Genomic DNA, 15,079 nt, shown 5'->3' on the forward strand with positions numbered 1-15,079 from the left:
GGAATACCAGGAAGTGTGGGAAACTTTATTGTATAAATTTCCTCAATAAAAATGGGATTCGTTATATTCTAGCCTGAACGTCCACAGCCAGTATTAAAAATATACAGGATTTTTTAAATGTTTTTTATCTGTTTGTTTTGTTCCTCATAAAGGGCATGGCATGTGAGGTTGAAATAATGAAATCTTAATGAACGTTTTTCACCAGTAGGGTTTACATTCACCACCAGGCAGCACGAAGAGAACCAGGGGAAGCTGCTAGAAAGGGCGGTACCACCGAGAAGACATGAAGTGCGAAGGGACAATTATAGTTTGGGAGACTTTCAAGGCTGTGCAGTGGGAAGCAGAAGATGTCTGTTTCTTCAGAGAGTGCAGAAAAGGCACAGCACTTGCTCCCACTCTTGAAGATCAGAAACTTCTTTAAAATGTTATCTTAGCCTGTGAAGACAGCCACAGAGATCTGCCAGAGATGTGGGGAATAAAGGCGTTCCCTGGCAAAGTGCTGCAGTAAGCTTGGATGTATGGCATGCCCTTGTATAACATATATTCTTAAACATCTGAAGTGGAATTAAAAGTTTCAGCTCCTTCTAGCTTAAGAGCAAATACTGCTAATTATTTGAGCTAGCAATCTAGAAACTGAGCAATGCTTTTCGGTGAGCATGTGCCTCCAAAATATGCCAGTAGAATATTTTACTGTCGTGACCATTTTTGTTGTCTGTGCAGAAAACAAACATGAAAGGGCAGCTTAAGGCACAGTTGGAAGGTCTCTTTAATTACTGCTTTTGGCAGAATTTATTTCCAGAAATGTTATCACAGAATTGGAAATAAAAATGTCTCCTGGCACCACAAGAGCATTTTCAGATATCACTCTCAAATGTGACACTTCTGAACAAGTTGGAGGAAAAACAAAAAGAGAGAGAGAGAGAGAATATTGTGCCCACTGACATCTAACAAAATACTATAACACAAAGAAAAAAAATTTACACGAGATACTTTCTGTATCACCACCACTTACAGTACAGAAACAAACCTTAATCCCTCAAACACCCCTGCTAAACTATTAAGGCACAGTCAGATTGCTTCAGTTTGTGCCAATTCATTATATTTTTTAAATTTCTGCCTTTGAACATGGACAAAGTGCCTAAGGCTTCTCGCTGTGGACCTCTTAGCTTTTGTCTCTGCTGTCAATAGAGAAGACTCAAGTCCCTTTCAGACTACAACTAAGTCCAGGCAGGCCTTGTATCATGCAAGATACCAGATAAGGAAAGGCTTGTACAAGAATGTAGAGAAAAACGAGAATCCAGCAACTGTCAACTACCTCCCAAAATTTATAGCTAAGCTTTCTTTCAGCAGTCTGTGAGACTCCTGTGACAGGTTGTGAGGACATCTGCAAACATACTGTGCTCTCAACTGCTCTTTGAACTGCTCCGTAGGTACATTAATATACATCCTAAGCACTTTCCTTTCCTCTCTGATCTTAGCATCTCTGGAAATGCTTTCTGTTATTAAAGTACATTTCTTCCCAATATGCTTCCCAGTGCTTATCTCGCCATGATTTGTTGATGGGTGGAGGTCCCAGATAGTGGTGTGTGGTGGTTTTACCGTGCTAGGCAGCTGAACACCACAACCGCTCTCTCCCTCCCCCTCCTTAGATGAGGAGGGGAAGAAGTAAAGGAAAGAACAACTCACGGGTTGAGATAAGGATGATTTAATTAAAGGAAAAAAAATAATTATAAAGGAAAGATTATTATTAATTAAACAATTTAACTAAACAATTTAACTAAACAATTAACAATTTAACTAAAGGGGAAAAAAGGAAAGGGGAAAAGGGAGGGAGAAAGGGAAAACTAAACAAAACAAGTAAATGCTATGTGGAAGTACAGAGGAAAGAAATTACTCTCTACTTTCCACAAATGAGCGATGCTTGACCACGTCCTTGAAGCAGGGCCTCAACGCATGTAGCCGGTGTTCGGGAGGAGGACAGACGTTTCCACAATGAGAGCCCACCCCTCCCCTCTTCCTCCTTTTTCCACCTTGTATTGCTGAGTGTGACATCACATGGTATGGAATATCCCTTTGGTTGGTTTAGGTCAGCTGCCCTGGTGCTGTTTCTTTTCTCACATTTTTGCCCACCCCTAGGGGGGTTAGAGAGAGTCCTGATGCTGTGCCAGCACTGCTCAGCAGCAGACACAGCACTGGTGTGATACCATTGCTGTTTTAGCTACGAGTGCAGAGCACAGCACTGTATGGGCTGCTGCAGGGAAAGTTAACATCCCAGCCTGACCCAGTACATGGTGCCCGATGTAATCCTCTGTGATGTTTGCGATTCTGGCTCAGCACATGGGCACCAGGTGAGGCAGAGCATACTGCAGGTGGGTGAGGAGGATTTTGGACCTCGAGACAAAAGGCAAATGTTTGTAGTAGGAGGTGGTGAACCTGGGGCTGGATTTCTGGCTTGGGCAAGTGAGACCTGTGATAAAAAAGTGGGAAAAGTGGGGAGGATGAGTGTGGGGTCCCGTTTTACATAGGTAGGTTCTTACGGCTCCAGAGACTGGTGCTGGAGCTTCTGCTGCCTCAGGTACAACCTCTAGGCCAATCTATTTCCCCGGCAGGTAGGTAGCCAGACCTGGATCAGTGCTTATGTTGACTGAAAACAACATCAGAGAAAAGTACAACCTCTTTACATGCTGTACTATCCAAGTAGAGTTCTTTTCAAAATTACAGGAAAAGAGGAAAGAAAAAAAGGAGAAACAAGTTGCCAACAGAGTACTGGCATCAGTGAAATGCTTTATGGAAATACAGACATGCTACCCACCTATTGCTAAGGTTACCAGCTTACTATCCTGTTGTCTTCACACAGAAGCTGGCAGTAGAAGCTGGGTTTTGTGAAAGAAGGGAATAATGCTTTCAGATATTTTTAAATCATCTCATCATTCTCATCTTTGTTCTTGAAACCTTCTTTATAATTTAAGCTAATTACAAAATAGAGAGTGACAACCATACAAATCATGGATAAATAAGGGTCCTGGACAGTTAAGGGAACTTCATAAATAAGGTCCATATCCCTCTGTATGGTTTCGTAAAAAGCTTTTCTCTGCATCTCTATATGCCAGTACTATTCAAACTAATGTGGGCATGTTATCTCTGTTCTCTTCAGTTATCTTCAGATCAAATGTGGACTGAATTTCTTATAGGTGAAAACACTGTTTTAGCAAATAAATGGAGAGACGAATAGTCTTTTTATATCTAAAACCATGAATATTATTCTATCCTAAAATATACTGCCACAAATACTTTAATTCTTCAAAACAGAATTTAGACTAAGCTTTTCACTAGCTTTATTGGCTCTTAAGATTCATCTTTAAAAATTACGCCAATAAATTTAGAAATGCATTAGATGCAGTTACCATAATTAGATTTTACAACATTTGGAATGCTTTGTCAAAAGACTTTTGAGGATCAAAGACATTTATAAAAGCTCTATTTCAAGTGTAATCCAATCTTAATAATGAAAATGATAACAACTGAGAAATGAGGAGGTAGAGAATATAGATGAGCATAAAAGGAAACAGATTGGGGTCTTTCTCAACATACTTTTCCAGGTTTTTAATAAGTTAAAAAGTTCTCGTCAATGCCTATGCTTTTGTTACTTTGAGTCACATTGTGATCCATGCAGAATGCAAGCTACGTTCTGGTGCCATGAATCATTGATGTCTATTATAAAATTATAGTCATATTAGCTCACATTTTACTATGACCCTTTATACCAGAAAACAAATAAGGCACCCCCTTAGAAGACAAGTGTGTTACCTGCTGTCTTTGCTAACCCAAGAGACTGACAGTTCTGCAGCAAGAAGTAGTAGCTGCATGACACACTCAGAAAAAAAGAATATATAGCAATGTATGGAATATTGCAGCCGTAAGTAGACAGGGGTGTCTTTGCAATTTCAAAAGTCTTGCTTGCACCTGGCCTTTTAACTATCCTTCTGCTGCATTGGTCATGCTGCAGGTGTAGGAGAAATAGAAGAGTACACTCTTTTACAGTTCTGAATACCAGAAAGACTGACTGTTCCATCGCAGGGCACAGGGAGTGCTTTCCCGGAATTCTCAAAGGAGACTTGCCTGCAGGCATCTCATCTGCAGAGGAGCAAAGTGATAGAGATAGCAATAATATTTGATAGCATCTTACCACTAACTTGTTCATCTTAGTGTTCTGCTTTTCATGTTTGGCTCTGCTACAGAGCTCTGAAATATTTAACTGCCTTATACCTAAAAGCATCCAGCCTGGTGTTAAGTGTCATAAATGCAATACAAATTGTAAATAATCATTGTATATCTCAAAATGTAAATATTGGATTGCACCTTGCTTAGCATTATGGGAAGCAAATGTCATTAATTTTCTATACAGCTAACCTAAGACACTGCTTTACCTCAGTGATTCACATCAGCACTTCCAAAGGCAGAAAATTCGACACAGTGATCTGCAGCATGTGAGACACTTCCATGTATTTCTGAGCTCAGCAGCCACCACTGTCCCAGAATGCCCCCTCATCTTCTCCTTCTCGGGGATTAATGTAATGCATTTAACCATTTTCTCCTAGCATACTCATGCAGTCCTATGCCTTTTCTTAGCAAAGTTTGTTATTAGTCCTGGTGGTTTTTATTTACTTACCACTAAGTGGTATAACTGAGATCATAGGATAACAGAAACACTTAAACTGGAAGCAATTCTGGGGTCTTCTGATTCAAGCACAGTTCCAAGCAAGATTATTCAAGGCCAGTTCAGGTTCCTCAATGCCTTGAGGTCTGAACACCTCTAAGGGTGCTGATTCCACAACCTCCTTGAGAAACCTCTTCCACTAATTAAATGTTTTTATGGTGAAGAATTTTTTCATACATCCGTTCAGAATTTTCCTTGTAAGTGCTGCTTCTTGACTTTTCTCTGTTGTGCTTGTGAGAAGTCATGCTTCCCATTCTCTACAATTCCCCTTTAGGTGATAAAACAATGGACCATTCATGCAGAGAGAAAAATAAAGAAAAGGAGACTATTGATAAAAGAAGTAACTGTGAGCATCTTTAGTCCTGATTTCACAGGTAAGAGTTGTTCTGCTCGAGTTTTTGCTTAGGGAAAAAAATAATAATAATAATAATAATGCAAGCAATTATTAAAATAACATGTTTCCTTCTCTTTTTCATTAATCACTTGTCTTCCTGTACATGTAATCTTTGTGCAGATCTATCAGATCTCTCATCAAATCTCTCTTCCAGATTCATTGCTGCACTAAGTTCTATCAAATAGCAAGCTGGTAAGATTAATTCTTGTGCTTTGAATTCTGATAATATTTTCTCAAGGGAAAAAGATAATTCAGATTCTTTTTTTTTTTTTCCTCTTTTCTCTTGGATAAGCTGAAAACATAGTCTGATCACACATGATAAGACTGAGAATTATGAGCTGGGATTTGGAGATAGCACTACATTGTATTAGCATATTTTCTGTCTGATGAGAGGTCAGAATAAGAAACTACTGTTGAATCAAAAGGAAGCATCTCCTTAGGAAGAGAAAAAAGGAAAAAAGAAGAGTGAGATTAAAAAAAAAAAGAGAGAGAGAGAGAGAGAGAGAGAAAGGAAGTTCCCTTCAGTTATAATTCAGCCTCCTTGGGGATTTTTTTCACTTTCTTTATCTCACAGGTTGAAGAATGTACAGTTGCCTCCAGATGAGAAGGTGAAGATAGCCTTCAGTGGAATAAAAAGAGGTATTTAATGAACTCTGCTGATGATATCCTTGGTAATAGAACAATGGATTACAATCATATGCCTTACTTGCTTTGTATTCACAGGAGCTCCACTTACTAGTAGAATTTAATGTTCTACTAGTAGAAAATTAGGTTATCCATCCTGAAAGCACTTTCTAAGTCATAGGAAGAGTAAAACAGACAGACAGGCAAACTAGCAAAAGTGTTTTGCTCTTGCATTGCTTTTGTTGTTGTTTTCTTTGTTTGTTTGTTTTTATAAAGGAGTTATACACAATACTCAGTTTAGATGCCAAACACTGAAATACTCTCTCTATGAACTGATGCATGATACCACCTCCCCACAAGGTCTTGGAGCTATTCTCCTTCAGTATGCAAAAGGATGAAAAGTGTCATGGGGGAGTGGTATGACAGCGCATATGTTTCTCACTCAAATTACCTACAGCATCATTCCTCCAATGTACAGTGTAACAATTCCATATCACAAGAGGCATTCTACTCCTCAAAGCCTTAAACGACATGCCCTTTCAAAGTCTGCCACGTAAACAGTATGATTTATGTATTTCATAAAGGACCTGCTAACTCTCTTCCTATTCATTCTGTTGCACAGTTGTTCTGCACCAGAAGGGGTGCAGGATTCTTTCTGGATCTCAGTAAGAAAGGCACAGCAACAAATGGAGTAAAAAAACTGCAATAACAACAACAATGACAATAATAAGTATTATTATTATATTATATTATTATGCAAGAGAAAGAGGAAGAAAAATACAGAGACTGAGTAAATAAAACATCCCTTCAGAAGCTGGGTACCCTGCTCTTGTGCAGTGTTGGCTGGGCCCCAGATACATAGCCACAGCACCCTGTGCAGATCCCATTTGTGGTGAGGTTCACTCTCACGCAGTACCATTAACTCCTTTTACCTAATGTAGAAAACAAAACTAGGCATCTTGTTTCAACAGTTCTCTTTCTTAATGATCTCCAGAACATGGCTAGGTAAATGTATAGGACCTGTGTCCTATATATCATATAGTACATATATCCTTATAGGTGCTTATCCAGAGCCTTCCATTGCATATCCAGAGCCATCCATTTCCCTGTTCAGTTATATACTTAGGGTTATGCAGCAATTGTTCATGTGAACGTAGGGATTTCTCGAGTGCAGTCCCCAGTACGGCTGTCAGGGCTTGCTCAAGGTCACTGACTCCTCAAACACAATATCTTCCACAAGACTGCCAGTGCAACAGTATTTCTTTTTTTCTTCCATTGGGGAGCTAAGACAGAAAGGTACAAAAGAAGAGATTGTGATAGGATGACAGTATGTCAAAACTGGTGTATCTTTCCACTCTGGAAAGTCTAATGGTGCCTACAGTTCTCAACTTTTATCATTCTTTGTCTGTCAAAAACCACCTGTGAAATGATTGCTGATTTAAATAGAAGATAACGCCAGCTGTTGATACTAGTACTTTCATCATCTAAATGTGACATCACTAAAGTTTCATCACTAAAGTGACAAACCGATATGCAAGAGATCTACTTATGATGGACTCTGTGAGAGCTGCGCATTTTTATGCATAAAACAGAAGAAAGGTGTATAAATGTCATAGAATGAAATGTTATGTGTAGAGTAAAGCAGACAATGTTAAGTACAAATGTTAATATTTTATGGAAAAAAATCCCCTTTATTCTCTTAAATATTCAACATATTGCACTAGATGTATCTGCCTTACAGATAAAACAGGACAGTATAATAACAGAGGCAGTATAACTGCCAGAGTTTGAAGGTGTGGTGTGATCAAGGCAGGAGGTCATGTGAGACCCACATCAATCTCCTGGATGAGGAAATTAAATGCTAATTAGTAAGCTTGGTATGCAGCTTTGCCTCTTCTGTGGTTGTGAAAGGATGCTTTGCAAACTACAAGATGAAGTTACTGGGAGGTGAAAATGCATTTATATTGCTCTATTCTTGGATTCCTTAACTGAGACTGTATTGCCTGACTTACTTGTTTATTATTATTATTTATTTGCAACTGTACCAAGTGCTTGCACTTCAAATGAGATCAATAATGCAGCTTCTCAGAACCTGTGAGGGCTTCCTTCCCCTCAGGGGTGCTGTGAAGATACAATAGCAATATCTCATGCATGTTCATAATATTGTGACGAGTTCCAGACAAAAGCTTGTATGGAAAATATTTTTTTTTTCTTCTGAATTATTTCTGAATGGTGTATAGTAAACAAGTTCTCATTGAAAAATAAGGGAGGAAAAAAACAAACAAAAAACAGGACACTGAAGAGGCATTTGCTTAGATTGTCTCCAGTTGGTCTATACACTGCAAGAGGTAGGATGACTACAGGAAATATATAATGAATTTCTAAGGCTCTCATTGGACCGGTTCAACTTCAGGGTCCAAACTCTCAATATTTTCTCTTCCTAAGCCATAATTTGTGTAGTATTAGTGATTATATGTCATACATATTCCTAATTCCATGCAATTCTGGGTAAATATTTCCTGTCTAAACTTCCTCTGATGTGAACTGGGCTCTTGCAATTTTAAAGATGTGTTCTGTTGCCATTAGGAGACAGAAATGCATAAAAAAATTCTCCTCTCACTTTGCTGCTGACCTGCAGGCAATCAATATGAACATCTCTCTTGTCCTTTGTTTTTCATGAGGAGGTGCTGGTTTTGTATGATCTCAATAAGAAGTTACTCAGACTCTGAAAGTATTCCTCCTTGGAGCTAACACTACTTAAAAATAAATACATAGATAGATAAATAAAAAATAGTATACATTACCTTAGTCTCTTCAGATGCTTGGAAGCACAATTTATGCAGCAGTCAATGGGCTTCTCTGATCAGGACACTGCATGCCACACAGATCCCATGCCTGGAGAAATTACCCAACATTCTGGTATTTTGAACTTTTACAGGATTATGCAAAAATATATATATATTTTGTTTTGTTTTGTAAAAGGAAGTTCATATGAAAACTTCTTGCTGTACTTCTAGATAAAGGCAAGGACAACAGGTAGCATAATTGCCAGTATCAGGCCAGAACTGCCTGCAGGCAGAATCCACATAAACCACAGTGAAAAGCAGAAAGCAGTAGAAGATACTTCCATGAAATCATGCAGAGGAAAAACACTATCCAAATAAATGATGAAATGGCTTGACATTGGTATGTTTGATGTTGCCTAAGATCAAGTTAATTATAATAAAACCTTTACATGAAAAATTTCTTGGTAGTTTCAAAAAGTCTCAGGGTCCTGCAGGTACCAATAGTCCTTAGCAGCACTCATCAGCTTCAGCTGTAGCCTCCACCCACCCCTTCTGCTCATGGACCCAAGCCCATTTAAACTCAGTCCTGGGCTGTAAGTTTTTTCCTGACCCACAAGGGTCAGGGAAAAGTTAAATATGAAAACCACATTAGGTCTCAAAAATGACTCACCGCCATGCCCTGTTTGGTTCATGGTGTTCCTTAATGCAAAATATTCATCCTCAAGAGATGTATTGGTCAGATCAGAACTTACAGTAGTCAAGAAGTTCTAGATTAGAATTTTGAAGATCACCAGAGGTCAGGGAGGAAGGTGCTTTTACTTTTGTGACTTTGAAGGAGATTTTGAATACCATATGAAACTGCACTTTATGAAACTGGAGTGTACTTTAAGCATAGAAAAGGATCCAGTGCATGCTTTGATATTATTCAATCACGTTTTTTGTGCCTCGATCCTTATAGAATTTAATTAGTTAAAATAAGTGGATGGGCATCTCATTTACTTAAATATATATAAGTAGTTATTCTATGTAATTTTCACAATTCATAACAGCTGCAAATCTAGTTAGCAGGCGGTCTGTACTTCAGTCTACACAGGATATGTATTTCTTTCACTCTTTGACAGGTAACTTTGCTCTTATTAGATGGCTCAGATGGTGGACTGTTAAGATTTACTGCTCCTTGCAGAAACCTGGCAGTAATAACCACAGAAAGCAAAACAGACAACTTCCATTGCCTGTACCTGAAATATTTTCTTCTTTATGCAATTCATGTGAATTCTTTGTTATAAAAAATAGGTTATTTAGACAGAGGAAGAAAATTATCATGTTATTCTATTATCATAATCTTCTGTTTTTAGAAGAAAAAATAATTGAAAAAAAAATCATATTTTTTTCTAAATAAAACAAGGTGGTTTCTATCTGTGCAATCTGTGAAGGCATTATTCAGAGTCATAGGATTCTTTAATGTGAACTGTACGTTGGGACATAATTTCTCAGTTTAGGATGACATATCCTTCTTTTTGAAGTAAAAATAGCAGCTGATAATATTTATCTAACATTTATGTAATATTTATTTACATTTTCTTCCAACTTTCTTTGGCCAATACCACAGAAAATTCTTAAGTAGGGCTGTGACTACTATGTGATGACATCTACAAAGCACAGAAAAAAGTTAATGGATACCTTCAGTTCACAGGATCCCATTCAAAGAATTATAGAATACTTTGGGACAGAAGGGACCTAAGAAGCACATCTAGTCCAGTCTCATCCTCTAAACAGGACTAGTTTGCATGTCATATCAGGCTGGGTCTCATCACTTTCGAGAAAGCTCTTCAGAAAGCTCTCAGGGACTGCAGAGGGGAGAGTAAGCAGCCACTGTGAGCCAGAATGAAATCCTGTGGTATTGTGTAAAGGACGAAGCACCCAGCTGCCAGTGAGGAAATGCTTTGTGCAGAAAATCACTTTATCTCTCAGTCTGGAACCTCAAGGGAGTCTTACAAAACACTGTACACAGATGCACCTGGGAATTAAATGTGTAGCACTAGGACATCAAAACCCTTGGATTCAATAGAGACACTTGTTATGGCATGTTATAGCCTCTCTATCCCCACCTCCAACTTTTTTGTGCTCCACAGAGTACAAAAACTCTCTCTCCATCTCCCCCTTTCCCTCCAGCACTAATATCCTACCTACTCTGAAGACTCTAGATACTTTTCCTTTCAAGGTTAGCCTGACAAGTAGCTAGCTTCAGAGCAAGTGTTCTGAACTCACAGTCATATCTGAAGTCTGCTGCTCCTGGAGAAGGAATTGCCTGCTCAAAGTTCATCTATTTTTTCCTTATTATACCACTTCCTCTAGGAAGATATTACTACCTATAGGCTTTATCTTGATGATATTTCTAGAATATTAAATTTATAACGAAATGCAATATTTTGTGGGTTTTTTTGTTTGTTGTTTTTTGTTTGTTTGTTTAGCATCCACATGGGATGCAGCTGGAATGTCAGAACTCCAGTTTTGAACAATGCTCTGATATTTTCCAAATTTGGTTATGGCAGGCAGTAGCCCAGTGCAGCAGATGATTTTAGGCAATAATCCCAGATCATGCCAACTTAGTCTGCCCCTGAACCTCTAAAATACTTCCAGCTGCCTTGTGTACATATGTAAAAGTCATTAGCTAGTTTAAAACTTTGGCCACACAGGAATATTAAGCAAGTACTCAAAAACAGAACCCAGACTCTCAAGTACCCAGAATATTAACCTTCGGTATAATAACTCCTTAATTATCTTTCTTTCCCATGAAAATCTGTTGGATAACAAGTGCAGGTATCTTGTTTTTCACAGACAGTGAATTGAAGTGGTAAATAATACTCATTTGATACACTAAAAGGCACAAATTTGACTTCTTGCAGTTCACTTGTTTTATGGCTTACAAGTAAAAATTGAAATAGTGTATTTTCACTTCTGTTAATTCTATTTACTTAAAACATCAGGTGAGATTTTTCAGTGATATTCTGACACAAGAAAGGAAAATAAGGAAACAACATACAGTGGTATTAATATTTTTGATATGCATTTTCTTTATGCACAAAGAAATAGCATGTGGTTTTAATATGAATCTTAATGAATCTAATTTAAAAAGAAAAGAAATATGGATACCTTAGCTGTATTTATGATGACCAGGCAATATGGCAAATCTATGGTACAATTAATAGCTGCTTTATTTACTTAAGGTTACCATAAGCCCAAAACTGAATGTCAATGTATAAATATGTATGGGAATTGTTGTGGTAACCCTCCTTTTTCTGAATATATGCAAACAAACTACGTTAATAAAGAACACAGCTTTCAATTACTCATAAGATGTTTAGAGGAACTCTAAGGATTTTATGACAATCAACAAGTAAGAAAACAGGAAAATCAGAGTTACACTTAAAAGAATTCCAAAAATATTTCAGGATATGTTTCAAGTACCCACACTTCCTTGGCTGTCCTTTAGTGACTATTTAGTTATGACAAATGAACTGTAATTCTCAAGGAATCAAACATTTTTCAGTGGACTAGGGCAGCAGGATCTGGCTTTTCCCATGAGGCTTTTCACAAGTGGGAGAGAGTACTGTTGTAAGAAAGACAAGCCTGCTCACACTGCAACATTTGCAGAAAAAGAATAGCTCTGATATTACACAGCTCTAATAAAAAAAAAATCAAGAAACTCAGCCAACATTTCCTTCTGATGATTGACATAGACCATGCAAACCATTTTTGGGATGATCCATTCTCCAGCTTCTTTGTCAGCATAGAGACATGTGGAAATGGGATGCAGCTCCCTAAAAACTGGACATGTTTTCAAAGGTTTCTTTTCCCTTTATGTATACACAGAAACAGAACATATGAGACAAAGGATGATGACCCTACAGGTACTTTTCAAATAGCTCAGAGGTTGAAAGAAGTTATTGCACTTCTTGCATACCTTCTTTCAAAATAAATGTGAATGCAATAAACAGCCACAGCCCTATTTCAGGTTACACATTACTGCTACAAGTATCAGCAAGAAACAAAGTTATGTATAGCAGCAAACCAAATACCTTCCAGATTCATAGGAAACTGGCCAGGCAAACATAAATTTCCTACCATGGAATGAAACAAAATGAACAGCGATTAGGGAAGATAATATCAGTATAGGAAGTATTCGTGCACAAAACTTCCCTCATAATCTTATTTATTCAAGTCCATTAAAATTATTATAATATTTAGGTATTATAGGTTTTAATTTTAACAGTGACATCAGCAAGTTACACGTTGCTGTTAAGCATTCAGAAAGGCAGAAATTAAGGACAGAATAAAAGGAATATTCAAAGATCTATCTTCCTCTCTAGACAGAAGTTCAAATATGATGCAAGTGTTGTCTAAGACTATTTGCTCACTTAAATTAACGTATTTATTCTACATGTCCATGAAATGAAACGGGAATCATCCTGTGCCAAGGTACTTCTCTCATAAGTGAAACCAATATACAATCTTCACTTTATTGGCACTGAGAAACTAGAGTAGCGTTCATCTGTTTCCTTCTTGTTTCACTTATCAGCTTCAAATACCACATATCTTAAACAGGCAAGTTTGTTTGTGAATGGCATCTTTTGTTCTTCTCCTGTAAAAATAATTTTACAGTTAAGTGCACTTTAAGACAATATTTAGACAACTAATAGTGTTGATAACATTGATAACAAAGAAAATTTTAAAGATCTACAGTCCTTGATCAAACTGCAGAAAAAGATTTCCCTGGAGTGGGATCAAACTAGTGTGGATTTAAGGGAACTAATTCCCCATTATTCTGTTTCTCCTAAGTCACCTGTTGCCCGAACAGAACCACAATGACTAAACCATATCCCTAAGCTCTACATCTAAACGTCTTTTAAAGACCTCCAGGGATGGTGACTCCACCACCTCCTTGGAACGGGCTGCCCAGGGAGGTGGTGGAGTCACCATCCCTGGAGGTCTTTAAAAGACGTTTAGATGTAGAGCTTAGGGATATGGTTTAGTGGAGTACTTAGTGTTAGGTCGGAGGTTGGACTCGATGATCTTGAGGTCTCTTCCAACCTAGAGAAATCTGTGAATCTGTGAATCTGTGAATGACTGCCTCCCCAGTCACAGCTTGTAGCAGCTCATGTCAGGCATAGAAACAACAGTGAATATTATAAATATTAAATATTAACATGTCTTGAATTTCCACCATACGAAAGATCTAGTGATCAGAAAGTTTTTCTTTCCTGAGGTGCCTTGTGGATGCAAAAGGAAAAGGAAAATGAAAAGGAAAAGGAAAAGGAAAGGAAAAGGAAAAGGACACAAAATGTTAAGAGAGAGAGGTGGACAGGATATACCTTGACTTTAGGTGTTTCCTCCCACAGAAATTTAATTTGAAAACTGCGAATGTGTAACTGGATAAGCAGTCTCTTAAGTGGGCTTAACATAGTCAGGACCAACGTGCTCAAGAGGCAGTGATCCACGTCCAACTGGAAGTCACCTTCCAGAAGCCAGGCTAAGCGTGTACCCGCAACAGGCCACACACAGGTACACGTGTGTACACCTCACACCTGCATATACATGTCTGGATGCACAGATCTACTCAGACACACACACCCAGCACACACACAAACACAGACAGCACCAACGGCCTCATCCTGTTTCTCTCTCTGGTTGAGCAGGACAGAGGTAAGAATACGGGTAAGAATATATATACACAGGAATGTATGTAGAATATACATCTTGTACATATACAAGAATATATGTATAGCACGGATGACTCCAGAAGCTGGGCTCACCAGTAGCTGCCTCTGGATCCCAGTCTCTCCGTTAGCTGTCACCTGAAAATAGATGACCCCAAGGCTGAAGCTGTGCTCCAGGTGCTGGTACAGACACCCTCACTCACACGTGTACCTCCACCACACACCCCAAAAATGTGTCTCAAGGAGACCCCAGGACCCCACAGTCTCTCTGGCAGTTGGCCTGGACTCCTTGCTTCATCCAGAAGCCAGATCCTCCAGTTATCCCACTCACAGACACACAGGCACACACAGCTTCCAGGCAGCGTCACCTAGACACCAGCTAGTCCAGCCTGATCTTCACTAGTTGTCACACACTCACTCGCACACCCACACAGTTTTCTGGCCCCAGGCATTGCACGCAGCTCCCAGACCCACGGTGCCCCAGGAAGGAGCATGGGACAGGCCCACGGCAGCCAGCATCAGCCAGGAATCCAGATCATCCGGCTAGTTTGTGTTGATGAGGCAGGTCTGAGGTTGAACCACAAAGTCAGTCCACAAGTCAGGGTCAGGTTTGGTGAGGGTAAACAGACCAAATGGGGCTTCAGGTCTATGGGTGGAGTGGAAATATGTCACAGGTGAGGCTGGTAAGGGTCAGTAAGGTCAGTGCCCTCATGGTTCTGAAAGGAGGCTAAACTGGAAGGCACCAGAGGTGCCTTCCAAACAGTATTTCTGTGGTTCTTCAGAAGCATAGCAACTATGATGCATGGTTTCTTGGGGACAGCAGCCATATCGCTTCAGTCAG

The 15,079-nt window shown here is 38.9% G+C and overlaps 1 long non-coding RNA gene across 5 annotated transcripts in view; it reads left to right on the forward strand.

The window, feature by feature from the left end:
* Window positions 1–210: 210 nt before the first annotated feature.
* LOC308189610 overlaps window positions 211–15,079 on the forward strand; it is a 29,000-nt gene continuing 14,131 nt past the window's right edge. For 2 of the 5 annotated variants that reach the window (XR_013946469.1, XR_013946470.1), the window contains exons 1-3: window positions 211–2,369; window positions 4,992–5,091; window positions 5,686–5,750. This is a non-coding gene — a long non-coding RNA (uncharacterized lncRNA). Of the gene's footprint in view, window positions 2,370–4,991; window positions 5,092–5,265; window positions 5,304–5,685; window positions 5,751–15,079 lie in introns of all 5 variants that reach the window. The other 3 variants (XR_013946471.1, XR_013946472.1, XR_013946468.1) reach the window with 2 other exon arrangements.

The sequence above is a fragment of the Anser brachyrhynchus genome (genome assembly GCF_964034855.1).
Source record: "Anser brachyrhynchus genome assembly, chromosome: 2".
Lineage (NCBI taxonomy): Eukaryota > Metazoa > Chordata > Aves > Anseriformes > Anatidae > Anser > Anser brachyrhynchus.